The sequence below is a fragment of the Lipotes vexillifer genome, unplaced genomic scaffold (genome assembly GCF_000442215.2).
Source record: "Lipotes vexillifer unplaced genomic scaffold, Lipotes_vexillifer_v1.1 scaffold10, whole genome shotgun sequence".
NCBI lineage: Eukaryota > Metazoa > Chordata > Mammalia > Artiodactyla > Lipotidae > Lipotes > Lipotes vexillifer.
The window spans coordinates 665,001-674,408 of NW_006792541.1; positions in this window are offsets into that span (position 1 = coordinate 665,001).

The window sequence follows — 9,408 nt, forward strand, 5'->3', positions numbered from 1 at the left end:
CATTGGTGAAAGTGGGGTGTTAAAATCCCCTATTATTATTGTGTTACTGTCGATTTCCCCTTTTATGGCTGTTAGTTTTTGCCTTATGTATTGAGGTGCTCCTATGTTGGGTGCATAAATGTTTACAATTGTTATATCTTCTTCTTGGATTGATCTCTTGATCATTATGTAGTGTCCTTCTTTGTCTCTTCTAATAATCTTTATTTTAAATTCTATTTTGTCTGATATGAGAATTGCTACTCCAGCTTTCTTTTGGTTTCCATTTGCATGAAATACCTTTTTCCATCCCCTTACTTTCAGTCTGTATGTGTCTCTAGGTCTGAAGTGGGTCTCTTGTAGACAGCAAATATATGCGTCTTGTTTTTGTATCCATTCAGCCAATCTGTGTCTTTTGGTGGGAGCATTTAGTCCATTTACATTTAAGGTAATTATCGATATGTATGTTCCTCTTCTCATTTTCTTAATTGTTTTGGGTTCGTTATTGTAGGTCTTTTCCTTCTCTTGTGTTTCTTGCCTAGAGAAGTTCCTTTAGCAGTTGTTGTAGAGATGGTTTGGTGGTGCTGAACTCTCTCAGCTTTTGCTTGTCTGTAAAGATTTTAATTTCTCCATCAAATCTGAATGAGATCCTTGCTGGGTACAGTAATCTTGGTTGCAGGCTTTTCTCCTTCATCACTTTCAATCTCCCCTGCCACTCCCTTCTGGCTTGCGTGTTTCTAGATCTCTCTAGATTTCTCATCTGCATTTAAGTTCTGTTATTTTGTAATTCCATATATGGATTTTCATAGTAACAAAATAGACTGTATTTAAGCCTTGCTTTGAATAGCCAGGAGTATTTCTGATAGGAACAGAATTCCTTCCTAAATAGGAGATTATTTAAAGCTGTAGTTAAATGACCCATAAGAAAAAGGTCAACATCTAGGTTCACATTTAGCTCTTCTTTCCCCTAGCTGAGTGAACTCGGACAGCTTATTTCACCTTTCCGAGCTACGGTATCTTCAGTCCCTTTATAAAATGCAGAAACTAATACTTACCTCAAAGGATTGTTCTGACTTAAGGAGTAAATGACATCCTGAGTATGAGTACCTGCCGAGTCATTGGTGCTCAGTAACTGTTAGCTTTCCTCCCACTCTCTTCCTTTCCCCTGCCCTTCTACGGAAATGTAGTATTCAGTACATAATGTGTCTCACACATACCCTTCTTATTTTTTGCCTGTTTCTGCTTGTGGTTTTTCTAGCTGAAATGCTTTTTCTCTTCTCTCCATCTAAGCCCAGTCTCTTCATGTGGATGTAATACCATCCCTTCTTCGGTACTCAACTCAAATGCTGATTTTTTTTTCTTGAAGGTCAGCATTTTTAAAAATGTACTAAATGTGGGAAAGACGAGTACACAATAAACATGAAACATGACTGCAAACTGTTAAAAATAGTGTCAGGAGACTAAATTTTAGAAGGGCAAAGTTCCTGAGTTAAACAGCAATAACAAGGAATGGGTGTTGGGTAGCGCTGCCTTAGCAAGTCCTATTTATATGCCATGTATTTTGTAAAAGTCTCACTGTAAAAATGAAACAAACCCAATATGATGAAATACCAAAGGGACACATGGTCTCATTGAGTTTTCACTTGGCCTTGATTAATTACAACTCAGAAAGCTATAAGAATTTGTAGAACTTGACATTGTTGAGTCTGAACTACTGTCATTCTAGGAAAGTGATACAGATGAGAAGATACCCAGAAGGCTAGAGATAGGTAATTTGTGTCTTGATTTTCAAAAAGCGCAAAAGAGAATATTAAAGGATGTGCAGGATTGTAAATGTGATCTTAATCTCTAGGTAAATACATACATTATCTTTTTACTGTGAACCTCCCTTTTCCTCACTTGGACTAATTTCATGTGTAGTTCCAGTCACACCCCCTTCCTCTGAAGCTGTTAGGTGTCTCCCTTGCCCACCAGGTGCACACACAAGCCTTGGCTGTGACTGAGTCCTCCACATCTGGCCCCAGCGCGTGCTTAGCAGCCAGCCTCTTCCACTGCCGTATTTGATCCCATGCTCCTGCTACAGTGAATTGCTTGCTGTTCCTGAGTAACTCTCACTACCCCTTTCTTGCCTCCACACAATTTTTCTGCCTCTTAATTAGAGTGCCACCTTTCTTCTCTTCTGTTCCTTTGAGGCCTGTCTCTAACTTTTCCTGACACTGTCCAATTCTAACTCTCATAGCCACTTGGAGTAGTCTTTTTTCAGCATTATTTGTACCATTCTTTTAGGATCCTTAAGAAAAGGAATTGGCTTATTTTTGTACCTACTTGAATGTTTATGGCAGAGCATTCAACTGTTTTCAAATGGAGCTTTCCCTAAATTGCAAGAAACCATCCTCATTGCTTTTGTGGGTTTTTGTTTTTTTTTTTGCGGTACGCGGGCCTCTCACTGTTGTGGCCTCTCCTGTTGCAGAGCACAGGCTCCGGACACGCAAGCTCAGTGGCCATGGCTCACGGGCCCAGCTGCTCCACAGCATGTGGGATCTTCCCGGACCGGGGCACGAACCCATGTCCCCTGCATCGGCGGCGGACTCTCAACCACTACGCCACCAGGGAAGCGCTGTGGGTTATTATTTTAAAAACCTTTTTTGGATTTACTTTTTTAGATAACTTAAGCCATAAAGAGTGCTTGTTACAGGCAATGCTGTACATGTAGAATACTTTATAGTTAGCAAAATATTTGTCCTTTTATGAGATGCATTTAAAAGTATACTTGAAGAAATCAAGGGACAGCTTGATAATATATCTTAATTTCAGCAGGGCAGAGTAATTTATTGTAATCATGATAGCAAGATTTTATGTAGGCAATAGTACATTTGAGTGGACTTAAACTAATTTTGAACTTCTGTTTTGATGTGTTTAATAGTTATTTGTCAACATGTCAAGTTCCATAAAGCTCTGTCCTGTCCAGTTTAAATTTGTGTGTGTGTGTGCGTGTGTGCACGCGTGTGTGCGTGTGTGCACGCGTGCGTGCATGTGATCGGTTTACGGGGGACACAAAGTATGGAGGGAAGCTAAAAGAGAATTACAATTCAGAAAGATTTTTGGCTGAAACACAAGTAAAACCAACAAGAAACAGTTTAGGTGGGAGAAATGTAAATCTAGTTAGGATTTTTAGAAATTGCATTTGCAAGTCCAAAATATGGACAGGAATCCGTCTTGCCATTTTTTCACGTAAGAGCCAATGTGTTAGTTTATTGCGGGCTTTTTATGGGTCAAGCATGGTTTCTCTGCCTTAAAAGGTGGGAATGCAACCTTGGTTTAGAACACATTAATTACACCAAGCCATCTTCATTCATTGATTGCCAGTTCTCATTTGCAACTGGTGTTTGATTTTGGGTGTCTTTGTTGTTTTTAAGTGAAACATTGCTTAGCTAGGTTCCATTCAAAGGAGGAGGAGGTCGAGGATGGTGAGTAGACGGTAGCCCGTGTTAGTAGCTTTCCAGGCATCTCCCTTGCAGTGTTTTGCTGTCCTAGGGGGCAGATCTGAAGCCATGAGTGGAGATGACCTCATTGTAAGAAGAATCATTACAATGCCTGGATCTATCCAGTAGCAGAATGGCTTACCTAGTGGAATGAGCATCTCTTCCCCAAAGTTCTTAGCAAAGGTGTTGCTGATCATGTCTGGGACAGTGCATCCGGATTTCCTAGTACTTGGCAGGAGGTAAAGTAGATAGGCTCCGAGATCTCTTCTTACTCAGGAATTCTGTGATATCAAGTAATTCACAGTGCTGGGGGCGCTTGGATTGTTCTGTATTTCAATCAAGTTTTATCAAAAGGAAAATAGAAAAAGTAGTGGGAAGAACTGCTCTTATTATTGTAACATATAAACTGCTTGATCTTTATTTGTCCTCATCTTTCTCAGTTGCTTATAAATTTTAAATGGGAATATTGAGTGAGGATAGGAGACAGGACGCCTTCATCACATTTGGATTTGAGATGTGCATCTGACAGCAGGGTGTATTTATGGTCAGTATTTTAATAGGCCCTTAGATGTCAAACTTAGTTTAGAGGTGCTTCTTTTTATCACCTGGCAAATGGTATTGTAATAATATAAATATAGTGTGTCAAGACCATTCTTGATGTCAGTGGACTCCATACTTAAATAGCAAGTTCTGTCAGTAAAAACAGTTCTATACACTACTAATGTATTTATAAATCATATGCATGTACTTTTGTTGTAATTATAAAGGCTTCACAAAAAGACATTAAAATAGGATAATATGAAAAAAAATTCTAATATTTTCTTTCCACATACCAGTAGATGATCTTGCATTAGCACCTGAAACATACGTACCTCACTTTGGAAACCATTGCTCTTTGGCTTAGAACTTGGGATCTTGGTTTCCCTTTTGTTTTTAAGCTGAAGAGTTTCTAGCAACTTACAGGTGCATAGATCTATGTAAATTAATAAAAGGATACGAAATGTAAGAAGGGTCCATGCTGTGTATAAAATGTTTTGCAAAGCATGTGAAGAATGTAAGATGCATGCCCTTGAAAAGTAGACTGGTAAGGGGTGGGTGGCAACTTTTTTTGAGTATTTAGCACATGTAGTTTTGAACATGATGCTGGGACTTAAGAGAAGTCAGGACTGAAGAGAGATTTGCATTAATATGCATAGGGTGATCTTTGAAACCTAGAAATAGATGATATCTGTAAGGCAGTATATAGTCAAAAGAACAAGCAGCTGAGTATAAAACTTTGGAAAGCCCTCACTTTTAGAGGATGGGTAGAGAAGGAGCTAGGAACCGTAACTGAAAGAGCAGTCGAAGGGGTAGGAGAGGTACCAGGATATACAGGCCCACAGAAGCGAAGAGTGAGCAGAAAAAAAGCTGGGTAGTCAGGGCTGTGACTACCCATTCATTCAGTGAGTGCTGCTTTGTGCCAGCGTGGATTAAACACACTCTTAACAGCAGGGTTCATCCTCCAGGTGTTCCATTGAGGTCAAGGGAGTGTGGTTTCAGGAAACTAGAAGGGATGGAAGCTGAGTGGCAAGGAAGGAGCAGGTATAGACCACTGACTGGAAAAGCAAGGCAGTGTCACATGGCAGATGTCTGTCCATGCCACCGAGGCCTTTTTCCGAGAGACCTAAAGCACTGATGGCCGGAGAAACCTGTTTGTAGTTGACAGGACAAAGTGCTGAAGTTTAAAAGGAACTGTGAGGGCATTCATTTCTTAGGCCTAATTTATAATTTTAGGCTTAATTTATAATTAAAATGTTGACATAAAATATTTAGAAATGACTAAATAGGCCATATTTAAATATAGCCTCTGAACCCGTGCTCTTGGATGTTTTCAACCTCAGGGATGTATAAAATGTACGAGCCTTCATTGGTAGCATGAAAATAGAGCATACCTCGAGTTACTCATTCGCTATTGGTTGAACAAGGAGATACGAACCCTGTGATATCCTCTCCGGCCACAGTTTAACCCCTGAGATCCATTTTACTATTTTAAATCAACAAATGTAACAGTGGCTATTTTCTTGAAAAAATTCCTACAAGTGGAATTTCTGAGTTAAAAATACACACACTGGCTGTCATTGGTTACAAGGCTGTCATTGGTTACATTGCCTGGGGAAGTGGTGGAGGAGCCCTTTGGAAGCTCTTGGTAGCTCTGTGAGGAGCTTTTAAAAGTACATTGAAGTGCTTTTGTTCAGGCGTAGAGCCCTTTGAGGGGTGGGTGGTGTGCAGTGTGCTAGTGTGTGGTTTCCAGCCGTGAAAAGCTGGATGTTAACTCATGATTGTTTTACGTACCAACGTTTGTAGACTGTGTGAATTAGGATGGATTCAAGACTATCCCTCACAAGAGTACCACTTAGTTGCATTTCAGCATGCTCTCTCCAGAGGGAAAGAAAGAACCCAATTAAAGCCACCAAGTCAGGAATCATATGTGTGGCCCTAGATATGCCTGTCTGTGTGTCAGACATGCAAATGTCAAATGGCCTGTGTCTTGTAGCAGGAAGAAAATATTTTCGAGTCAGTGACGTAGAGGAAATAGCATAGGCTTCTTTCTCAGCCTATAGGTAAACCTGGGTTCAAATCCATCACTGCCATTTAGAATCTAAGTGACTTTGAATAGTAAACTCAAGTCACATCCCTGAATCTCACAGTCCTCCTCTCTAAAATGAGGATAACCACCTGCTTTATTGGGTAATGAGCATTGAGCTCTGTTCCTGTACTTGGTAGAAATTAAAACACAAAAATATGTTTCTTGTTAGCTGTCCACAAGGTAGCACTCCTTGGAAAAGGCAGTTGTGCAAATGCATTGCTGGACCATGACATCCAGTCTGTATACGTGTGAGTGTTCCAGATATTTGAAGATTGTGATATTTTGAAGGAATAGCAGTGGCAAATACCTTAGCTCTTAAATGCTTTGGAACTTTTCTTCAAAGTTATCTTGTTTTTTATTAGTCTTGTTGAGGGTCATTTTTAGTTCTTCATGATAAACAATTCAACCAATACGTACAGATATAAAATAAGTAAAATCCCTTATTTTTTCATTTATACCTTGCAAGTGGTTTTCCTTTTGTTTTGGTTTTGTTGACTGGTGGGTTGATTAGTTTGTGTTTTGATATTTTAAATTCAAAATGCCACTATTTTTTAACGATCGTTTGCATTGTCTACAGCTAGAAAGTCCTATGACCAGTGGCCAACCTATTGACAAAGACTGCTCCTGAACTAAACTGGGTCACTGTGATTTAAAACACCTTGCAAGCTCTAACTACAAAGCTCACCAACTCTATATAAAACCAGATTTTAATTGGCTTGTGTTAGGCTCTAATAAGAGAGCCTGCCACTTTGACAAAATGCCACAGAGTGCTGGTATATGCGAAAGCTCCCAGTGTGAGGGAGACCTGCAGCTTGATGTCACAGCTCAACTTTCAACGCCATTTCCATAAAGAATGTCAACATGACCATAGAAAGTGAAGTTTATTAGTATTTTTTGGTTTGGTTCTTGAAAGTCTAACTACAAGCCTAAGAGAATAAATCTACTTGTTGTGGGCTGTTGTGACTACCATCAGATTCCTGGGAGAAGACAGATTAAAAGGAAAAATGCATTTTGAAGAAAATACTTTTAATGCATCAAGACAATGAAGTGACCTTTAAGTCCAAACATAGAGGTTTGGCTCTCTCATATTCTAAGCTGGTTCTTTATTAAAATAATTATAATAAAATAAGGAAAAAGTCCAGTGTCAAACATTTCCACTTAAAGGGTTGAAACTAGTTGGTGCCCAATTAACCTGTGACCAGAGCTGATTTTTAGCCGTACCAACCTGTATGCCCCTGCCAGTTACCATATTAAAATACTTCTGTCTAGTTAGGAATAACCACTGGCCTGACTACCCCAAGTGATGCCTACTGCTTCAGCCATCCTGTCCCTCAGCCCCCCACCAGCCTCCTCATGATGCAGCAGTTAGAGGGATGACACCTGGCAGAGAAGGGGCTTGTTGGACCACATACCAGCACTGGTCCAGGATCTGGTCTGATTAGCCCATGCCCTACTAGTTGTTAAATACCATATTTTGAATGTTCATCCCTGTCTTTTTCAAGGATGGCTGAATGGCACAGCAGTGGATAATCCAAAAACCTACATTTGGCAAATTGTTTCTTAGTACTGAGTATAGGAATGTGATGTATGATTAAAATGGTCAAATGCCAAACTGCTGGGAACAACGAACTTCAGGCAGAACATCACATGGTTGCTTAGCTCTCTGAACTCTTCTGTACTGTCATACCTTCTCTTTTTTTCATATACACAATTTTTTTTTCCACTGCAGCCTGAGAGGACATTGCCCGTTTTGTTTTGTCCTTTTATCATTTGATCTTGACGTGGGTACCTTAAGTCATGTAGTGTCAGTGTCAACAGAATACTGCCAATGACAAGATCGCTGTCAAACCTGATCTCCCCAAGCTACCGTTTTAACACTGAGATCCATTTACTTTTCTTTTAGGGAAAGGTAAAATGTAATTCTGCCCTGTGGTTTACTGCTTCTCCCAGACCTTTTGTTAGTCTCCCAAAGATGTAGCTATCTGTTCTTTTAAAGTCTGGGGGGCAGTGATTGTTTCTTGTCATTTGGAATGAAGCAGTGTGGTGTGAGAATTTAGAACATGGGCTCTGAACTCACCTGTGTTTGAGTTTCAGCCCTGCCCCTTACCTGTGTGACCTTAGGTAAGTCATTCAACGTAGCCATAAAATAAGGATGATAAAAAGTTCATTACCTCTTAAATGTGATAAAAGTATTATTAAGTGCTTGGAGCAGAGTGTTCAATAAGTGTAAGCCAAACACAAAAAGCAACCCAATGATCTGACCCCACGTAAGCTGTTGGAACGTCTGGTGTCTGAATTGTTGGAGAGTGCCAGGTAACACTGGGAAAGTCACTTGATCCTTCTGAGTTTTAGTAAAATGAACATAATACCTACCTCCCAGTGTTGTTTTGAGGCTTAAATGAGATCATGTGAAAGAACCTATAGGACAGTTTACTCAACAAATAATTACTGAGTGCCTTTATGGGGTACAGCAATGAAGCAAATACAGTTTTGGTGTTCATGGAGTTTACACGGAGCAGGACTAAATAAATACTGATTTTCAATCAGAGAAGGCAAAGAAATGCCACATATATACTTGTATATACATACAGGTTATAAAATCGCATATGGTTCTCTTTCCTGAAGAGAGCAGGTTTTATCCTCCACAAAATTACTGAAGCTTTCTAGTCACCAGCTGCTGCAAACATTATGTCACTAGTACCAAAACAAGGGGCAGGAGTTGGTGACTGAGGGATTTATAGATGCCTGAGCATGAATTTAAGGCTGCCTTTCTGGAGCATGGACCTGAGTTGTGCCAGAATTGATCAGGTCTGCAAGTGGTTACCCATTCTCCTGTGGGAACAAATGTGAAATGAAATCTGGACTGGATCACCATCTAGTGATCTGGAGCCCTGGTGGGTAAACCAGGGCTCCAGGGCATAGGTGGCATTTTTTAATCTCTCTTAGTTGAAGGTCATGCCTGGAAAAGGGGTATGGGAAATGAACAGATGGTTTTATACATAGTGTCAAATAGAGTTTGTTGTTCTGGACCGTGGTTTATAGTCTCGAATCTTTCAAGATTCTGAAGGGGCCCCTGGGAAACCAATGTCAAGACAAGATCAGAATTTTTAACAGATTAGCGGGGAGAGCCTATGAAGGATAAAAGGGGGAGAGTGGGAATAGCCTATAAAAGCCTTTGGACCATGGTGCAGTTCTCAAACCTGTGAAGGGAGAAAGGCCAGAAGAAGGGAAGAATGGGGTAGCAAAACCCTCAGATTGCAGTGCAGTTCTGAGAAAGCTTCTGCCAGACCCATGGGGTGCCCTCAAAAGTTGCCCAGGAGAGAA